The 22,206-nt window shown below is 40.4% G+C and overlaps 1 pseudogene; it reads right to left on the minus strand.

Moving 5' to 3' along the window:
- Window positions 1-1,018: 1,018 nt before the first annotated feature.
- LOC142180042 (7-deoxyloganetic acid glucosyltransferase-like) overlaps window positions 1,019-22,206 on the minus strand; it is a 97,834-nt pseudogene continuing 76,646 nt past the window's right edge.

Genomic DNA, 22,206 nt, shown 5'->3' on the forward strand with positions numbered 1-22,206 from the left:
ACAAGGGCCAAACGACCTTGACAAAAAAGTCCAAAAGTATAAAAATACAAAAAACAAAGAAAAATGTACATGGACCTTAAACTGCATGGTCTTCACCAGAGCCCGCCTCGTCGCCAGGGTCTTCGGAGTCTCCTCCACCCTCGGATCTGCTCGAACCCTCGAAGACTTCTTCATCTCGGGATAAGCCAATTTCTTGGCCTCGGCTTCGATCCCCTTAGCACTCTCGATTTTGGCCGACAAGTCGAAACCCCGAGCATGAATCTCCTCAAGGGCCTCTCTTCGGGATTGTCGCTTCGTATGCTCGACGATATCCCTTGTTCGATCCTGGACAGTCTCAGCATCGGCCTTATATTGGGCCACCATCTCGTCGGCATCGGATTTAACCACCAAGACCACCGACTTGGCCATTTCAAGCTCCTTGACAAGATTATATCGATCAGAGGCGGCCACACTTAGCTGAGACTGGAGCTCCTCAACCTTTTTGGCCTGCACCTCAGCCTTTTCCTTTGCCGCTCGAAGCTGTGGTCTCAGCCGAAGGCAGCTGTCCCCTAGTAGTCTTCCTTTTCGAGGCCAGACGGTCCATCCTGCCTCTCCATTTGTCGGTCTCGGCCATGACAACATCCATCTCAGCTCGAAGTTGTTCGATACAATCAATTGTTTGATGGACGTATGGATTTTGACCATTAGTCACCGAGTCTAGCTCATCGTCACTAACCTCAAATATTTTTACCTGCTCAACCAGGTCGTTATGCTCTTTCCGAGCCACCTCCAACTCAGCTCGGAGGCTCTTAGCCTCCCCTTCACGCTGCTCACTGAGAAGTTTGTAAGTATCTCTCTTCTTAGTGAGCCCTCGGACCTCAACTTTAAGTTAGTTCAGCTCATCTCGATATCAAAGAAAAGTTTTGTGATGAAGCACCGAGGCCTGCAGACACAAATAAAAACATTAGGATCATGTATAAATTAGTCTAAGTATAAATTACAGTCATGAAGAGATATTTGAAGTTACCCGGTTTAGCGCCTATTGTGCTTCATTGAACAGGAAAGGCGCTTCTACCTCATTTATCTTAGCTTGGTCTTCCTCGGTCACCAGATACCGAAGGTAGCTAGCCACCCCTACGGGGAAAGAGAGAACCCGGGCATCCTTCGGAATGGAGATGACAATCGACCGCTTCTGGTCAGGATCCACACTCGGAGTTGGGAACCGAATGATCATCTCCGGGCTTGAGGAAGGCCCACTTGTTCCCGAAGATGGACTTTTCTTCGGCACCTCCAATTCACCAAATCCGATGACGTCCTCCGTGGCGGTAGAATCCACTCCATCAAAAAAGCCACGGAAGGGGTCGTCCGCTCTATGGGCCCCCTTGTTAGGACGTTCCTTCACCGTCTGAGCCTCGTTATACATGGACTCAGTGAACGAGGGCGACTCGGTGATGTATAGAACACCATGTGCTTCCTTTGGAGCATTGTCCACATCCCGAGAAGCTTCGGCCACAGCCTCCTCGTCAGCCTCCCTAACTTGAGGCAAATTGGCCTCGCCTCTCTCCGTTTCGGAGACCCCTTGCCCCTTGAGTTGCGATGACATGTGGGCCATCATATTGAAGGCTTCTCCTTCTTCTTCGGATTCATCCATCAATCTTAAGGTGGTGCTCGAGCGCGTGCTTTCTTTGGATTTGCGCACCAACCTTCTATTTGGTTTCTTCTTCTCCGAGCTCGGAGCCCTCTTCCTTTTCTTCTCATCGCCCTGTCTCGGATTAGGGGACTCGGCGGGGAAGTTCTCACCACCGGATGGAGGCCTCAGTGTGACATCCTTGGATAAACTTGCAAAAGGAAATGAAACAAGTGAGAACTTAATGACACGAGAGGAACCCAAATATTACCTACTCGGGAAAAGAATCTCACCATGAGAACGGGCCTCCCACCGGCCCTTCGAAAGTTTGCGCCATGATCGCTCGGAATATGACCTTTGTAACACGATGTCCTCGACCCACTCCTTGAGTCGAGGGACAGCATTTGGGAACTTAGCAACAACTGCACCACCACAAAGCACCGATAAGAATGAAGGAAAAAAGCATAAAATAAGATTTTGAAAATAAAATTTTACTTATGTGATATATTCCACTTCTTGGGGAACGGCATGTGCTCGGCTGGGATCAAGTATGAGGTCCTCACTCGGACAAAACAACCTAACCAGTCTCGATCCTGATCTTCATCAATACTCGAGAACGGGGCTTTATTGGCCCGACGCGCTAGCTTGATCAGTCCCCCCGAAAGATTCAGGGATTGTATAAGCACATGAGGTGGTCGACGGTTAACGAACATCTATCGATCTTGCTCACGAAGTACCGAAGAAGGATCACGATCCTCCAGAATGAGGGGTGAATTTGACCGAGGCATACCTCGTATCTTTTACAAAAGTCGATGATGACCGGATCCAATGGGCCTAGTGTAAAGGGATAAGTGTAAGCACTTAAGTATCCTTTGACGTGGGTGGTGATGTCTTCATCGGGTCCGGGAACCACCACGTGCTTGTCAACCCAATTGCAATCTTTTTTTACCGTAAGGAAGACTTCTTCAGTGATCGAGAATATGTATCTCGAGACCTCCTCACACCGGCCTTGTACGGGGGAAGGTTTTTCAACCTTGAAATCGGCAGTTACCGGGCATCCTCCAGGGATGAACATTTTCAATGGGGGTTCCAGTACTGGTTCCTCGACAGTAGTATGCGAAACGGTCTCATTGGTAGCCGGCCGCGAGGTAGAAGGAGTTTCTTTTTGGGGAGCAGTCTTTGAAGTCTTTGCTATTTCTTTGAAAATGGAGGGAAAATGAGGAAAAAGAGAAAGTTAAAGGAGTACACTTGATGGCTTGAGATGGAAATGAACAAGAGTTCTTGCAAAGGATCTGAGATAACCAAAGTATAAATGCTAGAAAGTATTGAAATTTCGAAGTTACGGGGGTAAAAGGTTTGAATGTAAAGTTGGAATGAACAAAGAAAGAGGTATTTATAGTATTTCAGTGGCGGTTCACATCCAGTAATGGCCGACCGGCAGCTCACATGCATTTAATACCATTAAGACTTGACTGACGAGATGTTTCACTTGTTTTGTCGTTTCTGTCGCGAGATGTCAAAGTAAGAACCGGAAGCTCATGTCGTTTCTCGTCGTATACCCTCCAAAAAACGAGGGGATTATCTATATACGGTCGAAATCGAGCTCGCCTACGACATGGTAGGTCAGGTTCGGAACATGGCAATAAAGGACTGAAGATCGACCCCAAGTCCCACCGGGCTAGAACCCAGGGTTGGAACGCCCGCCTTCGAGAATATCGAGGTTGTGATCCCGGAATCGATCCTAGCCCCGAACGAGCTCGGAGAAACATTGTTAGCATAACAGAAGACCAAAATATCCGTGACCGGTCGGATATTACGGCGGGAATCTCGGCACGTATCAATGAGGAACTGGCCATTGGCAAATCAAGAGATTTTTTACCTTTTATAGAATTGTACCTAAAGTAGGACTCCTTTACTATATAAAGGGGGTCTCATAATTCATTGAACACATTGTAACACACATTCCCAAGCAATACATTGTTATTTTTCTCTTTAAGCTCTTGTTCTTCTGTCTCGTGATACTGATCAAAGTGCATCTGGCTCTAGGGTGGCTAACCTTCCGAGATTGAAACTGTCCAATTCGTGTGGTTTGAATTTACTTTATCATTGTTTATTTCAATTGCAACTTAATTTATCACTTTGTATCAAGTTAATCCGTATATCCTTAAAACCACTTATAAATTCAATTGTTATCCGATTGTGAAGGTTTTCTGCAAATTTCGAAGTTAGTTTTTCGATAAAATACAGCCATTTAATGGATCTCAAATCAGGGTATATATCAAGTATATATAAATCTGTATTCCAAGTTGGAAGATTATTCCTCCTTTATATTACCCTTTCTAAGGCTGTATATTACTTGACCTCGCATTATTCTAAGAGCAAGTTATGATCATTTTACGCACTACCGTTAAAATGATACAAATATTACCAATACGCGGACTTATAACAGTCCCATGATGCTCTACCAAAACCCATAACCAGTTAGTATAATCTACATCACAAGTCTGAAAGTTGTATTGAATTATCTAATTGAAAAAGGACAATCAAATTGAAACGAAGAAGAGCTTTTTAACCTTTAAACATATGGGTGTCCTCCAACTCTTGACATCCTGCATGGTTAGTGGTCAACCTTTTAACATCATTTATGAGAAGGTCAAGGTTATCATATGATGAACCTCCTTCACGAACACTTTCTTTTGCCAATTTCATAAAATTTTCAGCCGATTTCTTGAACTTATCCCTTTTTTGTCATCATCAGATCTTTCACCATTCTCTCAATAACGAATCTATCGCAGTTATCTTTCATGTCCAACCCAACTTTCCATACCTCACTTACGAATCTGCTGGTGCCTCGTTGGTCCACATAATGAGGCCAACAGATCATGGGCTTCCCTTCCAATGTTGAGTTCCAACCACTATATATGCGTTAGAAACCCACCAATAGCTGAAAGGGCTAATACCTTCTGTTGTGGAGCCCAACTAACTATGAACCCTCTTTCTTTGCAACCCTCCTTAAGCTCTTTCAAAAACTGTTGGTCAATTTAGTATGTTGGGCCTCATAACCCATAGAAATCTAACTCCTCTATTTACCAAGCCATGCCAAAATATATTCCAAACTTTCCTCCCTCGACAAAAGTGCAATACTTCCCAAACTTACATAAATCACTGAATTGACGGGTTGTGCATCAAGCCATTCAAGGGAACTGTAGTCTTCTTCCCAGAAACTGTATGAAGATTGTGACAATGGTGTTCCTCTAGCAGCTAGTTTACTCTCTAAGAGCAAGTGTAGTGGTCCAATGGCGTATGTGGTCGGCGACTTAGAGCGAATAAGTGAAAGGAATGGACCATCTAGATGTTCAAATGAGTTTAATATGAGTCCGTTGGCTTGTTGGATTCCCTGGGCTTCCATTAAAGCAAATTGGCAACTTTGGCCGGCCTCATAATTATTTAGACAAAACTTCCATGCCTGGAACGCTTGCTATGAGGGTATCCAGGTCATTTCCTAAAACAAGAAGAAGTAAGAGTATTACTTTGATTAGTTGTTGAACCTTTGCCAGCCATAGTAATGCTATAGTTTTTAGCCAAAACTTTCACCTTCTCATGTCTCCAACTTTTAAAGTTCATCTTCAAGGTACCGTGATTAAATTATTATGAAAATAGAACTAATTCCTGTGAAATCGATTCTTAGACCATAAAATAATTACTTTATTAACAGTTTAATATAATATGATAAAGTCTAATAAGGTAAGCGCGGAAAAACACCAAGGATCTTTTGAAAAAGATAAATAATTGACAAAAAAAACTATTAAGAAAAGTATTAAGTAGGTTGTTTTTATAACTACATCTTTCTTCAAATAAGAATTCTCCTGAAGAGCTTCTTGCGGTAACTTTTTAAAACATGAGCTCGTTCAGTCATATTTCAAACGTATCCTTGGAATCGCGATAACCTTGTACCCCGAAAATAAGTTATGTATAAGGAGATAGCGTCATAATGAGGTAGTGGGGGAATGCGATTTTTAAAACAAAGTTGAAGAGAAAAAAATGTTTTTCATTTCATTTCAAACTATTATTGGCGTACGACTCATAAGAAAGTCACATCCCCCAAAATCTTATACGTAGTTTCTGGTTTCTAATGTAGTTCTGTATTAATATGGCTGATATTTAAAATTCACTAACTTTTTAACCTTAAAGCACTAATTACTGGTAGGGTTGATATTTCTATTCACAAATCTTTAAGGACTAATGATCTATCTCGGTGTCAGGATCAAGATGGGCGTCGAATTGGGGTCCGGGTCGGGTCTAGAGTCTTAGGGTCATGCACGAAGCTTGGGGTCGAGGGTCGAGGTGGGCGTGAGGGCCGGGGTCGATTTCAAGGGTCCGAGTTGGGTTCCGATCGTGTTTTGGGGCTCGGAGTCCGTGCTCGAGATCGGGGATCGGGCTTGGAGTTCGATTCAAGGTCGGGTCCGAGATCGAGGTCCGAGATCAGGATCAAATGTTTAGATCAAGGTTAAGGGGTCGGATGTTTGGGGTTGAGAGTTCTTACTTATGCGATGAGGAACTTAGTATTGAAATCGAATTGGCAGAACGTACCGCTGTTTTTTCGGAAAATACTGAAAAGAGCATGGAATCAGGAATCCAAGGGGCCGGTGCGGGCGGGGAGAGTGAAGGGAAATAGTGGGCCGTGGTAAGGGGTCTGGAGCTGGGGAGTGCCTTTCCCTCCCCCATCTATCCCTTCCCCCATAATAACTGCCTAGATTATATATTAATGTTCTTGAGATAATATTTTCTGTTTACCCGGAAAATAAGAAAGAAAATCATTTATTTTTCGGAAAAAACATGTTTTGTGAAAATATTTTGGTTCATACCAAACACACCCTTAGACTTGTAACATTTCCCCTCTTTTGCTCCCAACAATATATACAACGACTTTCTTCACGTTTTCCAGGAATCTTACAAAATGATACTCCCTTGTTTCTGTATATGTTCATGCTTCGTATAATATCTTTTAGATTAAGATCGAGAGGTATAGATCTTTTACTTGTTTATTGATTTCAAGAAGATTCTTTAGGATCATTATAAGGGGTTGTGTTAATTTATGAAAGTGGAGTAATAGTTTCTAATTTGAGATTTGAATATAAAAGCCTCGAACCTAACTTGTGATTATTAAACATTTTTTCCTTTCATGAAATTCTCTTCTTTTTTTTCCTTCTAACTTTCATGAAATTCTCTAGATAAAGGATATCTGTATTGCTTCCAATTACAACAGTCTAATAAAAAAGAATTATTGTAAATATAAGGACAAATTTGCCTCTTTTGTCTGTTATATGTTCACATCTTGTTATTAATGGAACGGTTCATATAAAAATGGAATGATAAAAGTGGCACTAACATTTAGAACTATGTGAGATGTAAGTCATATAAACCTAAATTTTTTGTGAGATTTCTGTTATTAGTGCTTAAAATCAATATTGTCCTCTTTTCTTTTTGTTTGAGTGCCGAAATTGTAGCTTTACACAATGTTAAATTGAACCTAAGGGAAAGGACATGGAAGGGGAACTAAAATAAGTAAGAAAATTTACCAGATTGATCACCCCCTTTTTTGTTTGTTGAGTGCCAAAATTGTTGCTTTACACAATGTTAACTTGGAAACTAGGGGAATAGACATGGAAGGGGAACTACAAGAAGGAAAAAACGGAAGAGACGATGGACAAAAGTTATTTCTTCCCTTTGTTAATTTGGGTGGAAAGATGTAACGACTCGACCGGTCGTTTCGAGAGTTATAGATCCGTTTTTCCCATTTCTACTTCTTTTTGTGTTATTCAACTATATTATGTTATATTGGGTTAGTTGGTTCGGGTCCGGAAGGAACTCAGAATGAAATGAGATACTTAGTCTCATAATGAAAAATTTTAAGTTAGAAAAGTGGACCGGATATGGACCTATGTGTAAACGACTTCGTATTTGAATTTTGATGATCCCAATAGCTCCGTATGGTGATTTTGGGCTTAGGAACGTATCCAAAATATTATTTGAAAGTCCGTAGAGGAATTAGGCTTGAAATGCCGAAAGTTTAATTTTTGAGAAATTTAACCGGGGGTTGACTTTTTGATATCGGGGTCGGAATGGAATTTCGGAAGTTGGAGTAGGTTCGTAGTGTCATTTTTGACGTGTGTGCAAATGTTGAGGTTATTCGGACGTGGTTTGGTTGGTTTTGGCATCGCTTGCCGAATTTGGAAATTTAGAAGTTCTTAGGCTTGAATCTGAGGGTAATTTGATGATTTGATATTGTTTTGAGTGATTTGAAGGTTCGATTAAGTTGGTATATTGATATATGACTTGTTGGTATTTTTGGTTGAGGTCCCGAGGGTCTCGGGGTAATTTCGGATGGTTAACGGATTTGTTGAAGTTGGAATTGCAGCTGGAGCTGCTGCTTCTGCTATTTCCGCACCTGCGGAAGAAAGGGTTGCGGGTGCGAGGCCGCCGGTGCGCGTGGGGAGTGTGCAGGTACGGGCGACGCTGGGAACGCAGGTGCGAAGAATTGGCCGCATTTGCAAGCCCGCAGGTGCGAAGCCTTGAGCACAGATGCGGAGATGAGGAGTTTGGACTGGTTTCGTAGATGCGCACCTGGGACCGCAGATGCGAGTCCGCAGGTGCGAGGAATGGGTCCGCAGGTGCGGAAGCTGGGTGATTAAGTGAGTTACGCAGGTGCGGCTTCTTGGACCGCAGGTGCGGGTGCGAGAAAATGGCCGCAGGTGCGAAAAACCTGGGCAGAAACCATAAATAGAACCCTTCGCTAATTTTGGTCATTCTTCACAATTTCAACTCGGCGTTTTTGGAGTTTTTGGAGGGGTTTGAAGAGGGAATCAAGGGGATTTCGTTGAAGTAAGTTACTTGAGCTCTAATACTTGTATATATGGTGATTTTTCGTTGTTTTAATCATGGTAATTAGTGAAAATGAGGGGTTAGAGCTTGTAATATTTGGAGAGTAATTTAAGGATTTGAAAGACCAAATGATGTCGGATTTTGATGAATTTGGTATGGTTAGACTCGTGAGTGAATGGGCTCTCTAGTTTTGTAAATTTTGTCGGATTTCGAGACATGGGCCTGGGGATCGGGTTTGAGCCAATTTCGGATTTTGGTCTAATTTTGTAGTTTTTCTTGTGGAATTCATCCCATTAGAACGTATTGATGGTATTGTACTGATTGTGAATAGATTCAGAGCATTTGGAGGCCGAGTCCAGAGGCAAGATCATTGTGAGTTAGAGATTTGACAGGTTTGAGGTAAGTAACGATTACTAATCTAGTACTGAGGGTATGAAACCCCAGATTTCGTATCATTCTACTATTTTGAAGTGACTCACATGCTAGGTGACGGGTATGTGGGCATGCACTATCGGGGATTTATGACTTGGTCCGTCCCATAGCAACTGTAAAGTTGCATACTTTGTTGAAACCATTTGATACTTATATGTTTTAGAAAGAATTTCTATAAATTGGGCTGAATGCTATGTTTGGGCCTTGCGCCAAAGCTGTTTGGACCCTTAGGGGCTGTTTCTTACCATCCTCTCACTGCTTTCGATTGAAAATCTATACTCAGTCATGTTTATACTTGTTTACCGCATAACTCAGTTTTATGACTCTATTTTGATGCATATAAATGTTTTGGGCCGAATGCCCTGTTTTACTGAAATTTCCGAGTGGCTTGAGAGGTTTATGACTGAGTGAGGCCGAGGGCCTGATTTGTGAGGATGAATGTGGATCGGGGCTGCCCGCCTGCAGTATATTTATGACTGAGTGAGGCCTAGAGCTTGATTTGTGAGGATGAGTGTGGATCGGGTCTGGCCGCCTGCAATATACTTTACTATTATAGCACGTGAGTTGTCCGTGCAGATTATAGCACTTGGGTTGAAGGAGACCCTCCGGAGTCTGTACACACCCCCAGTGAGCGCAGGTACCTACTGAGTGCGAGTGCCGAGTGTTGAGTGACTGGGAGGCATGAGTGATTGTGAGGTATGCCCGAGTGGCAAGAGTGACTGTGAGGTTTGCCCGAGGGGCTGTATATGAGCGATGTTTTGCCCCTGGGGGCTGTTTATGATTTCATCATTTTTGCTCACCTTTGCATTGAGCCTTCGTTTGAAAACTGTTGGAAAAATATCTTTAAATAATTTTTACTGAAACTGGGTTTAAACGAGATGTTTGATTCAAATCTTGATTTCAAAATCATGTGGTATTTTACTGAGATTCCCTGATATGAACGTTATATGCTTTATTGCTCGTCACTACTGCTCAGCCTTTGTTTATTGTTATTATTTACTGAGTTGGCGTACTCACGTTACTCCCTGCACCTTGTGTGCAGATTCAGGTATAGCTGGATACAGTAGCGGTTATTAAGTGTTTTGGTTGCAGATTTTCTTGGAGATAGCAAGGTAGCTGTTTGGCGATCGTAGCCCCTGCTCTTCTCCCTCTTATCTTCCTCTAGTTGTATTTATCTATTTTCCGGGCTGAGTTAGCCTTGATATTGTTAGATATATTGTAGTAGATGCTCATGACTAGTGACACCCCGATGTCAGGCTTTTCTTTTTCGCACTTCTGTTTTTCTTTGATTTGAACTCTTTAAATAGAGATTTTATGTTAAATAACCTTGAAATTATCTTTAAAATGAAAATATTATTTTGTTTTGAAAATGAGTTGACTTGCCTAGTTCCACGATAGGCGCCATCACGACAGGGGTTAGTTTTGGGTAGTGACAAAAGATAAGAAAGAAAGGAAAAGTATGTTTGACTTTAAAGGGTCACAAATCACAATTGCCTTTGAATGAACAACTTTATCCTATGTTAGACGTTTACTCTAATCTTACCCTTGTGGTTAGTAAAGAATGCCCTTGATTACGAAAATCTGATGTAACTCTAAATCATATTCAAAAATTGAGGGGCAATTGTTAATCTTTTTTTCTTGAAGAATTAAAGTGGAATCCACCCATTTAAATTTAATGCAGAACTACATTAATGGCAAGCGCAAATACAAGATGATAAATATATCAATAAATGAAGGATAAAATTGAATAAATTATGATAGTATAAATATATATTTTTTAAATCTTTTCTTCCTACTTTTAAAATTAATTTAAGTTGTCTTCTAGGTGGAAAATAATTCTCTTCTTTATTTACTCTAGTAACTAAATAAAGCAATTAAAGTATCGTATTTACTAAAAGTAGAAGAGACAGAGTTTGGGAAAAAGGGTACCTTGGAAGGGAAATTCGGCACCTTGTATGAGTTTGGGAATGCACATTGTTCATCTCAAAAATTGAATAACAATTGAATTTATACGCGGTTTTAAGGATATGTAATCTAATTTGATACAAAGTAAGAAATCAGATTTAATATGGAAGAATAAGTAGAAATATAAATACAAATCATGCAGATTGAACAACTTAAGCCTCGTAAGATTAATTTTCTTCGAATTTAGATGTGATATTATTGAAATCAAAATAATATGAACAAAGCTGGAAAAAATAATATCTTGTTCTCTTCAGTATGTTACAATATGCGGAATGAATTACTCAATTCCCTTTATATATAGGGGGAGATGAAACCTTTAAGACATTATTTTATAAGAAATTATGTAGAACGTTGGCTCCCTTTTTGACTTAATCCCGTAATTTCCGCCATAATGATTGGTCAATGGCGAAAATCACGGTTCACAGATACCTGTTGTGTGAGTTCGCAAAGCTTTTCTTCGAGGTCGTTAAAAGCGGGGTCGGTCGTGCCTTCGATAAACTCACGGGCAAATTTGATGGTCTTGTTCGAATTTCGATCCTCGATATAGAGCTAAGTTACATCTGTAACTTCGATCTCTTACGTAGGTGCCGAGCCTTGACCTATTGTTCCAAATACCTCGATCATGCATAGAACTCGGTTCTACCCGTATACACACGTGTAAACCCAAACGCAACAAGGACTCATTGTCTGGAAGGAAATAATTGGAACTCCTTTCTCTTTCGCGGTATCAATAGAACATCCCATCTGCTATATATAACGCATGTCGTCACCGGCTCTGTAGCGAGGAATTCTCTAAGGAAGGGCTCCGCCACAGCTTGCAAAGAGCTAATAATCACAGCCGAGCGTGGATGTTCCTCAGGAAGTCCGTCAGAGATAGTTCGAAAACACTACTAGAAATTCGCTAAAAACCGGCCAAGCCATATCGATCAATGCTGGTCGGTCAAAGAAAACGATCAAAAAACCGTCCAACATGGACGAAAACTAAAAAAAAAATATTTTACATTTTTTTAAATTACATACTGACCAAAGTTGGTCGGTAAATTGGTCAAAAAGTTGACCGAGCTAGTCAGACTTGCTTAGTCAAAGCAACTTTTTGATTATCGACAACTTTGATCGGTAATGTGGACCCAATATTTTAAATTTTAATAATTATATTATTATTTAAAATATTTTATAAAATTTAAAGAATTTATATTTAAAATTACAGACTTACTTAGTCAAAGCAACTTTTTGATTACCGACCAACTTTGGTCGGTAATGTGGACCCAATTTTTTAAATTTTAATAATTATATTATTATTTAAAATATTTTATAAAATTTAAAGAATTTATATTTAAGATTACCGACCAAAGTTGGTCGGTTAATGCACTTTTTGATTACCGACCAACTTTGGTCGGTAATGTGGACCCAATTTTTTAAATTTTAATAATTATATTATTATTTAAAATATTTTATAAAATTTAAAGAATTTATATTTAAAATTACCGACCAAAGTTGGTCTGTTAATGTAGGGGAAGCATTTACATACCAACTTTGGTCGGTATATTTTTTTTTCCTAAAAAATAATCGACCAAAGTTGGTCGGTTATTAGGTCAACATTGGTCAAACTTTTGAATCACTTTAATATTTAATATCTAAATAATATAAATGTAATCCTTTAACACTTTATTTTGTAATACAAATAATGAATATACTAACATATACTATAACAAGCTATATATAGTTAAAGTAGTACAATGAAGTGTGTGTGTGTGTGTGTGTGTATCTGTGTGTGTGTGTGTATAGCCGTATATATATAAGAACACGAAGTGCTAGGACCACAGGGTCGGGTTCTTTTAGGGATAGACTTGTGAAGAAGCAATAATCTAATTAGTATATATAATTTATCATCATCAAATATATCTATTTGTAAATTGATTCATCGACTTATAACTTACTTAGATGTATCGATGAATATTAAAAACAGAACATTTTGACCTATATCGATTAATATTAAAAATAAAATGTCTCGACCTATATCGATTAATCTATGTCATGCATTATTAGTGATAAACGAAAGAAAAATAGAAGAATTAATACTAAATATCTTTGACATGTATATATATATGGATCACAAATAAAAGAAACGAAAGAAGTTATTAGCATTAAGTAAACGAGTTAATAGGTCAAATTAACGACTAAACATATTTAAAATAGAATAATATTGGTTTATCAATTGATAAATTTTTCGTACATAGTAATGTATGCGATTGATCATCAATTACAATATAGTGTATGTGTGTGTGTGTGAAATTACTCATATACTTAATTATAACTTAGAAAATTTACTTAGATAGATGCTATTATAATTTATTAAAAGTAATTAGTTAATATAATTATTTATAAAGATTATGCTTATAGTTTATAATTTGTTATAATAATTGTATAGTTAAATAAAATAAATGCGTATAATTTATAATATTTTTTTATAGTTTATAATATTTTAAGAAATAAAAACACAAAAACAAATATTTTTTTTTTAAAAATAACCGACCAAAGTTGGTCCGTTTATAGTCAAACTGTAACGACCCGATCAGTCATTTTCAGTATACTAACCCCGTTTCCCCATTTACTGCTCAATTTATGCTTTACAGTTATTTTATGACTTGCCGGGTTAGTTGGTTCGGGTCCGGAAAGAATTCGGAGTGAAATGAGGCACTTAGTCTCATAATTGAAAATTTAAGTTAGAAAAGTTGACCGGATGAACCTATGTGTAAAATATCCCGGATTTAAATTTTGATGATTCCAATAGCTCCGTATGGTAATCTTGGACTTAGGAGCGTGTCCAGAAAATTATTTGGAGGTCCGTGGTAGAATTAGGCTTGAAATGCCGAAAGTTGAGATTTTGAAAGTTTGACCGGGGGGTTGACTTTTTGATATCGGGGTCGGAATCCGATTTTGAAAATTTGAATACCTCCGTTATGTCATTTATGACTTGTGTGCAAAATTTGAGGTAAATCGGACGTGATTTGATAGGTTCCGGAGTCGTTTGTAGAAATTAGAAATTTCAAGATTCATAATTGGGGTGTAATTCATGGTTTTAGTGTTGTTGAGGTGATTTGAGGGTCCAACTAAGTCCGTATGATATTTTAGGACTTGTTGGTATATTTGGTTGAGGTCCCGAGGGGCTCGGGTGAGTTTTGGATGGTTAACGGATCAAATTCGGACTTAAAACCACTGCTGGAATTTTTGCTTCTGGTATTTTCGCATCTGCGGATGTTTGATCGCAGGTGCGAAGCCGCATGTGTGCAGCAACCATCGTAGGAGCGAGCTTTCCGGAGAAGCGAAGCTAGCCTCGCAAATGCGAGCCCGCAGAAGCAGCTCCTAGCTCGCAAAAGCGGTTCCCGTGGAGGCTTGGCGAAACCGCAGGAGCGGTAGAATACTCGCTCCTGTGAGACAGCAGAAGCGGCTAAGTGAGTCGCACGTGCGGAACCGCTGGACAGTATACATTTCGAAGGTGTTCCGAAGTTTTGCTATTTTTGGACCTTCAAGCACAGTTTTTGGGGCGATTTTGAGACAGAATTCGAGAGAAACTTGAGGTAAGTCACTTGTGATCATTTCTACTCCATAATATTGACCTATTAACTCGTTTACTTAATGCTAATAACTTCTTTTGTTTCTTTTATTTGTGATCTATATATATATATATATATACATGTCAAAGATATTTAGTATTAATTCTTCTATTTTTCATTCGTTGATTACTAATCATGCATGACATAGATTAATCGATATAGGTCGAGACATTTTATTTTTAATATTAATCGATATAAGTCAAAACGTTTTGTTTTTAATATTCATCGATGCATCTAAGTAAGTTATAAGTCGATGAATCAATTTACAAATAGATATATTTGATGATGATAAATTATATATACTAATTAGATTATTGCTTCTTCACAAGTCTATCTCTAAAAGAACCCGACCCTGTGGTGTGTGTGTGTGTTTATATATATATATATATATATATATATATATATATATATATATATATATATATATATATATATATATACACACACACACACACACACACACACACACACGCCATTGGGGTTCAGAGAGAGTTCTTGATGGTTTTGAGAACAACTCTTGGCACGTTCGAGGACGAACGTTTGTTTAAGAGGGGGAGGATGTAATGACTCGGCCAGTCGTTCCGAGAGTTATAACCATGTTTCTCTATTCATGCTTCTTTATGTGTTGTTCAGTGGTGTTGAGTTGTATCGAGTTGGTAGGTTTGGGTCTGGAGTAGTTTTGGAGTGAAATGAACACTTAGTCTCTTAGTTAGAAAGTTAAGTTAGAAAAGTCAATCGGATGTTGACCTATGTATAAACGATCTAGGATTTGAATTTGGATGCTTCCGTTAGCTCCGTTAGGTGATTTTGTCCTTAAGAGTGCGTCCGGAATGTGATTTGTAGGTCCGTAGTAGAATTAGGCTTGAATTGGCAAAATTAAAAATTTGGCGATTTCGGTCGGCAGTGGAAAAATTTGATATCCGGGTCGGAATGAAATTCCAGAAGTTGGAGTAGGTTCGTAGTGTCATTTGTGATGTGTGCAAAATTTGAGGTCATTCAGACGTGGTTTGGTTGGTTTCGGCATCGGTTGCGGAATTTGGAAATTTAGAAGTTCTTAGGCTTGAATCTGAGGGTAATTTGATGATTTGATGTTGTTTTGAGTGATTCGAAGGTTCGACTAAGTTGGTATGTTGATATATGACTTGTTAGTATTTTTGGTTGAGGTCCCGAGGGCCTCGGGGTGATTCCGGGTGATTAACGGATTTGTCGAATCCGTTAATCGCAGGTGCGGATGGCATGTCGCGGATGCAAAAAATGGAGGCCTGGCATTGAGCGCAGGTGCGGAAGAGAGGACCGCACCTGTGAGCCCGCATGTGCGAAGGGACAGCCGCGGATGCGAGTCCGCAGGTGCGAGAAAGGGTCCACAGGTGCGGAATCCCTGGGGCAGATCCTATATATCACACTTCCCGAATTTTGGTGCATTCTTCACCATTTCTATCCGGTTTTGGAGCTTTTGGGAGAGATTTGAAGAGGGAATCTATAGGGTTTCATTGAGATAAGTTACTTGAGCCCTAATACTTGTATATGGTGATGTTGCGTTGTTTAATCATTATAATTAGTGAAAATGAGGGGTTAGGGCTTTGGATTTTTGGAGAAGTAATTTAAGGGTTTGAAGGACCAAACGATGTCAGATTTTGATGAAATTTATATGGTAGACTCGGGAGAGGATAAGGTTTATTATTTTGCCATTTTTGACTGATTTCGAGACGTGGGCCCGGGGGTTGGGTTTTGGCCGGTTTCGGATTTTTGGCATATTTTATAGTTTTTCTTGTGGAATTCATTCCATTAGCGTATATTGATGGTATTGTACTGATTGTGATTAGATTCAGAGTATTTGGAGACCGGGTCCAGAGACGAGGGCACCCCGGAGTAGGATGTTTACGCTGTTAAGGTAAGTAACAGTTTTAACTCTGGCTTTGAGGGTATTAATCCGGAGATTTGACATCACGCGATTGTTTGGATGTCATACCCATGCTAGGTGACTAGCGCGTAGGTGTGCACCGCGAGGGATTGGGACTTGTTCCGTGAGGCTGTGAGGCCTAATGGCTATTATCTGTGGTTATGTGTTTATTTATTGTTGAACTTGTTTGCCTTCATGTTAGAGATCATGCTTAGGCTTTATTCATGCTCACATTATTTGTACTCAGTCATAGAAATTATTGTACATGTTTACCTCAGTCTCTATTATTTGCTAATGTGCTGTGATACTTGATGTGGGCTGTGTTCCCTTATTTGTTGATGATGCTGAGGCTAGTGAGGTACATGATTGAGTGAGGCCGAGGGCCTAGTTGTGAAGATATAAATACCATAGCATGTGAGTTGTCCGCGTAGCACGTGAGTTGACCGCGCGGGTCCATGTATTGATACCATAGCGTGTGAGTTATCCACGTAGCACGTGAGTTAACCGTGCGGATCCAGGTATTGATATGATGGCACATGAGTTGTCCGTGCTTAGCGCTTGGGCTTTGGGAGCCCCTTCGGAGTCTGTACACACCCCCAGTAAGCGCAGTGTTTTGAGTATTGAGTGCTGAGTGCGAGTAATGAGTGATGGAGTGACACTGCTGTGAGGTTGTATTTATTTATGTTGTTGCTGCATTTATCTGTTAAACTTCCTTGTGGCATTTACTGAGTTATGGAATTTACCTGTTTATTTATGTTTATTTTTAAATTGTGAAAATGAATAATTGGACTGTTTTACTTAGCTCGTCACTACTGCTCAGTTCCTTAGTTATTTCTGTTACTTGCTGAGGTAGTTGTACTCATGCTACACCCTACACTTTATGTGCAGATCCAGGTGAGTTAGAGCGCGGCAATCGTTGAGTTCAGGCCGGCTATCGTTGGAGACTGCAAGGTAGCTGCTAGCGATCGCAAGACCTTGTCAGTCCTTTTATCATTTCTTCCTTTGGATTGTATTTAGAGTTAGACAGTTTTATTTCGTAGTTCATAGATTTAAACACTCATGACTTAGTGACACCCTGATGTTTGAGGCTCGTTTCCGTATTTCTAAAATTATATTTAGAGTTGATTTAGTTTATGAGAAATTCAAATGTTGAAATATTTTATTAAATTCTTATAATCGATTTAGTAGTAATATTTTGGGAAGTAGGCTTGCCTTGTAACACGATAGGCTTCATCACGACCATGGTTAGATTTTGGATCGTGACAAGTTGGTATCAGAGCCTAGGTTACATAGGTGTCACGAGTCATGAGCTGGTTTAGTAGAGTCTTGCGGATCGGTACGGAGATGTATGTACTTATCTTCGAGAGGCTGCAGAACCTTTAGCAAAACTTCACATTCTTGAATTCTTTTCGTGCGGTATTGATTCAGCTTGAAGTGTAACTCTTTGAATCCTTCCACGCATTCGTATGCGCACATGGGCGCTCGGTATCAGTTATGCATCGATGACTTGTGATTCCCTGGATGAGGTACGCGATGTGATTTTTGTGTGTTGATGTCGGGCCAGTCTGGAGGATATGAGGCCAGGTTTTGACTGTAGCTTGAGCACTGAGGTGTTGATTGTGTGAGTGCGTGCTTGTGGTAATTTTGGGGATATTTAAGAGAGTATTCAGTGGCTTTTGAGCCTTAGGGCAGTGTGGTTTTATGCTTGGGTTTTGTGTGGTGAGTCTGGCTTGAGGATTGTGGTGTTATGGCGGGGCAAAGTATCAATTTGAAGGAAATTCAAAAGGAACTCAGATAGATAGGACATCTTGGTAGTAGGTTGGATCGGCATGGTAATGTGAATGATTAGTTCTTTGGGTGTGTATGAGGTAATTAGTTCTACAGGTGTTTTGTGGAAATGTCCTTGGGCTTTTGGTGGTTTGCGTAGCTTGGTTGAGTTAGAAGGAATCAGTCCTGACGGATTGGTTTTGTGCCATTGGGGTTCGAAGAGAGTTCTTGATAATTTTGAGAACAACTCTTGGCACGTTCGAGGACGAAAGTTTGTTTAAGAGGGGGAGGATGTAACGACCCGGCCAGTCGTTTCGAGAGTTATAACCCTATTTCCCCATTCCTGCTTCTTTATGTGTTGTTCAGCGGTGTTGAGTTGTATCGAGTTCGTAGGTTTGGGTCCAAAGTAGTTTTGGAGTGAAATGAACACTTAGTCTCTTAGTTAGAAAGTTAAGTTAGAAAAGTCAACCGGATGTTGACCTATGTGTAAACGATCTCGGATTTTAATTCTGATGGTTTTGTTAGCTTCGTTAGGTGATTTTTCACTAAGGAGTGCGTCCGGAATGTGATTTGGAGGTCCGTGGTAAAATTAGGCTTGAATTGGCAAAATTAGAAATTTGGCAATTTCGGTCGGCAGTGGAAAAATTTGATATCGGGGTCGGAATGGAATTCCGGAAGTTGGAGTAGGTTCGTAGTGTCATTTTTGATGTGTGTGCAAAATTTGAGCTCATTCGGACGTGGTTTGGTTGGTTTCGGCATCGGTTGCCGAATTTGGAAATTTAGAAGTTCTTAGGCTTGAATCTGAGAGTAATTTGATGATTTGATGTTGTTTTGAGTGATTTGAAGGTTCAACTAAGTTGGTATGTTGATATATAATTTGTTGGTATTTTAAGTTGAGGTCCCGGGCCTCGGGGTGATTCCGGGTGGTTAACGGATTTGTCGAAGTTGAGAAATGCAGCTGGAAGCTACTGGTGTAAGGCTACTGGTGTGGCCACACCTGAGGATGGTGAGCCGCAGGTGTGATGATCGCAGGTGAGGATGGCATCTCGCGGATGCGGAAAATGGAGGCCTGGCATTGAGCGCAGATGCGGAAGAAAGGATCGTACATGCGAGCCCGCAGGTGCAAAGGGGCAGCTGCAGGTGCGAAGCTTGGCGTCTAAGTGACTTTCGCAGATGCACACCTGGGACCGTAGATGCGAGTCCGCAGGTGCGAGAAAGAGTCCGCAGGTACGGAATCCCTGGGGCAGATCCTATATGTCACACTTCGCAAATTTTGGTGCATTCTTCACCATTTCTATCCGGGTTTGGAGCTTTTGGGAGAGATTTGAAGAGGGAATCTAGGGGGTTTCATTGAGGTAAGTTACTTGAGCCCTAATACTTGTATATATTGTGATTTTCCGTTGTTTAATCATTGTAATTAGTGAAAATGAGGGGTTAGGGTTTGAGATTTTTGGAGAAGTAATTTAAGGATTTGAAGGACCATACGATGTCGGAATTTGATGAATTTTATATGGTTAGAATCGGGAGAGGACGAGGTTTATTATTCTGCCATTTTGAATGATTTTGAGATGTGGGCCCAGGGGTCGGGTTTTGGCCGATTTCGGATTTTTGGCGTATTTTATAGTTTTTCTTGTGGAATTCATTCCATTAGCGTATATTGATGGTATTGTACTGATTGTGATTAGATTCGGAGTATTTGGAGACTGAGTCCAGAGACGAGGGCATCCCGGAGTAGGATGTTTATGCTGTTAAGGTAAGTAACAATTTTAACTTTGGCTTTGAGGGTATAAATCCAGAGATTTGACATCACGCGATTGTTTGGAAGTCATACCCACGCTAGGTGACGAGCGTGTGGGTGTGCACCGCGAGGGATTGAGACTTGGTCCGTCCCGTGAGACTGTGAGGCCTAATGGCTATTATCTATGGTTATGTGTTTATTTGTTGTTGAACTTGTTTGCCTTCATGTTAGAGATCATGCTTCGGCTTTATTCATGCTCACATTATTTGTACTCAGTCATAGAAATTATTGTACATGTTTACCTCAGTCTCTATTATTTGCTAATGTGCTGTGATACTTGATGTTGGCTGTGTTCCCTTATTTGTTGATGATGGTGAGGCTAGTGAGGTACATGATTGAGTGAGGCCGAGGGCCTGGTTGTGAGGATATTAATACCATAGCGCGTGAGTTGTCCACGTAGCACATGAGTTGACTGTGCGGGTCTAGGTATTGATATCATAGCGCGTGAGTTGTCAGCGTAGCATGTGAGTTGACCGTGTGGATCCAGGTATTGATATGATGGCACATGAGTTGTCCGTGCTTAGCGCTTGTGTAACGACCCGGCCGGTCGTTTTGAGTATTATAATCCTATTTCCCCATTTACTTCTCAAATTATACTTTACAGTTGTTGTGTGACTTGCCGAGGTAATTGGTTCGGGTTCAGTGAGGTTTTGGAAGGAATTGGAACACTTAGTTCCAAGGTTTAAAGCTTAAGTTAAAATAGTGACCGGATGCACTTAGTTCCAAGGTTTAAAGCTTAAGTTAAAATAGTGACCGGATGCGGACTTAATTTAATTCTGATGATTCCAATAGCTCCGTATGGTGATTTTGGACTTAGGAGCATGTCCGAAAAATTATTTGGAGGTCCGTAGTAGAATTAGGCTTGAAATACCGAAAGTTGAATTTTTGGGAAGTTTGATCGGGGGGTTGACTTTTTGATATCGGGGTCGGAATCCGATTCTGGAAATTGGAATAGGTCTGTAATGTGAAATGTGACTTGTGTGCAAAATTTGAAGTCATTCCGAATTGATTTGATGTATTTCGGCACAAGATGTAGAATTTGAAAGTTCAAAGTTTGTTGATTTCTAATTGAGGCCTAATTCGTCGTTTTGATATTGTTAGGTGTGATTTGAGGCCTCGAGTAAGTCCGTGTTATGTTATGGGACTTGTTGGTATGTTTGGATGGGGTCCCGAAGGGCTCGAGTGAGTTTCAGATGGTTAACAGATTAATTTTTGAATTTGGAAGACTGCTGGAACTGAAGCCTTCTGGTGTAATCGTACCTGCGGAAAAGTGGTCGCATGTGCAAGCAGGGGTGCGCTGAAGCGAGGTGCGCAGGTGCAGAAGATGCTTCGCAGGTGCGGAATCGCACCTGTGTGAGAAGGAGTGCAGATGCGGGCAGAGGGCTGTTAGGCATTGGTCGCAGGTGCGAGGGAAAATTCCGCACCTGCGTGAGCGCAGATGCGGAAGATTGCGCGCAGAAGCGAGATGGCTGGAAGCTGAGGAGTTTCGCATCTGCGATGTGTTTCCCGCAGATGCTGCATCGCAAATGCGATGGTTTCCTTGCAGATGCGCAAACTGGGCAGGCGAGTGGAGTCCGCAAATGCGACGTTTTGCTCGCACAAGCGGATGCACAAGTGCACAAATCTTGTCCGCAAATGCGGAAATTGCTAGGGCAGAGCCTTAAAATTTGAGGGTTCAACATTTTCACCCGTTTTCGGATTTTGGAGCTCGGGTTGGGCGATTTTGGAGAGGAAATTTTCCACACAACTTGGGGTAAGTGTTCTTAACTCCCTTTGATTATATTCCATGAATTAATCTTCATTTTTGGTGTAAGATTATTGAATCTTCAAGAGAAATAGAAGGAAATTCCTATAATGTCACAAAACGAATTTTTCAAGGTTGAATATCGATTTGGAGTCGGATTTGAGTGAAATTAGTATGGTTGAACTTGTAATTGGATGGGTTGTCGTATTTTGTGAGTTTCGTCGGATTTCAAGATGTGGGCCCCACATGTGATTTTTGGGGCGTAATTTCGGATTTTATGGAAAATATTAGCATTTTGATTTGGAATTAGTTCTTAGAAATTGTGTGGACTGAATCAAATTAATTGTGCTAGATTCGAGCCGTTCGGGATTTGATACGCGTATAATGGGATTTCTGGAGTATTGTTTAGCTTGCTCGACTTTGGATTTGGCTTGTTTGAGGTAAGTAACTCTTCTAATCTTGGAGTTGAGGGTATGAACCCTGAATATATGTATTTCG

The sequence above is a fragment of the Nicotiana tabacum genome, chromosome 4 (genome assembly GCF_000715075.1).
Source record: "Nicotiana tabacum cultivar K326 chromosome 4, ASM71507v2, whole genome shotgun sequence".
Classification (NCBI taxonomy): Eukaryota; Viridiplantae; Streptophyta; class Magnoliopsida; order Solanales; family Solanaceae; genus Nicotiana; species Nicotiana tabacum.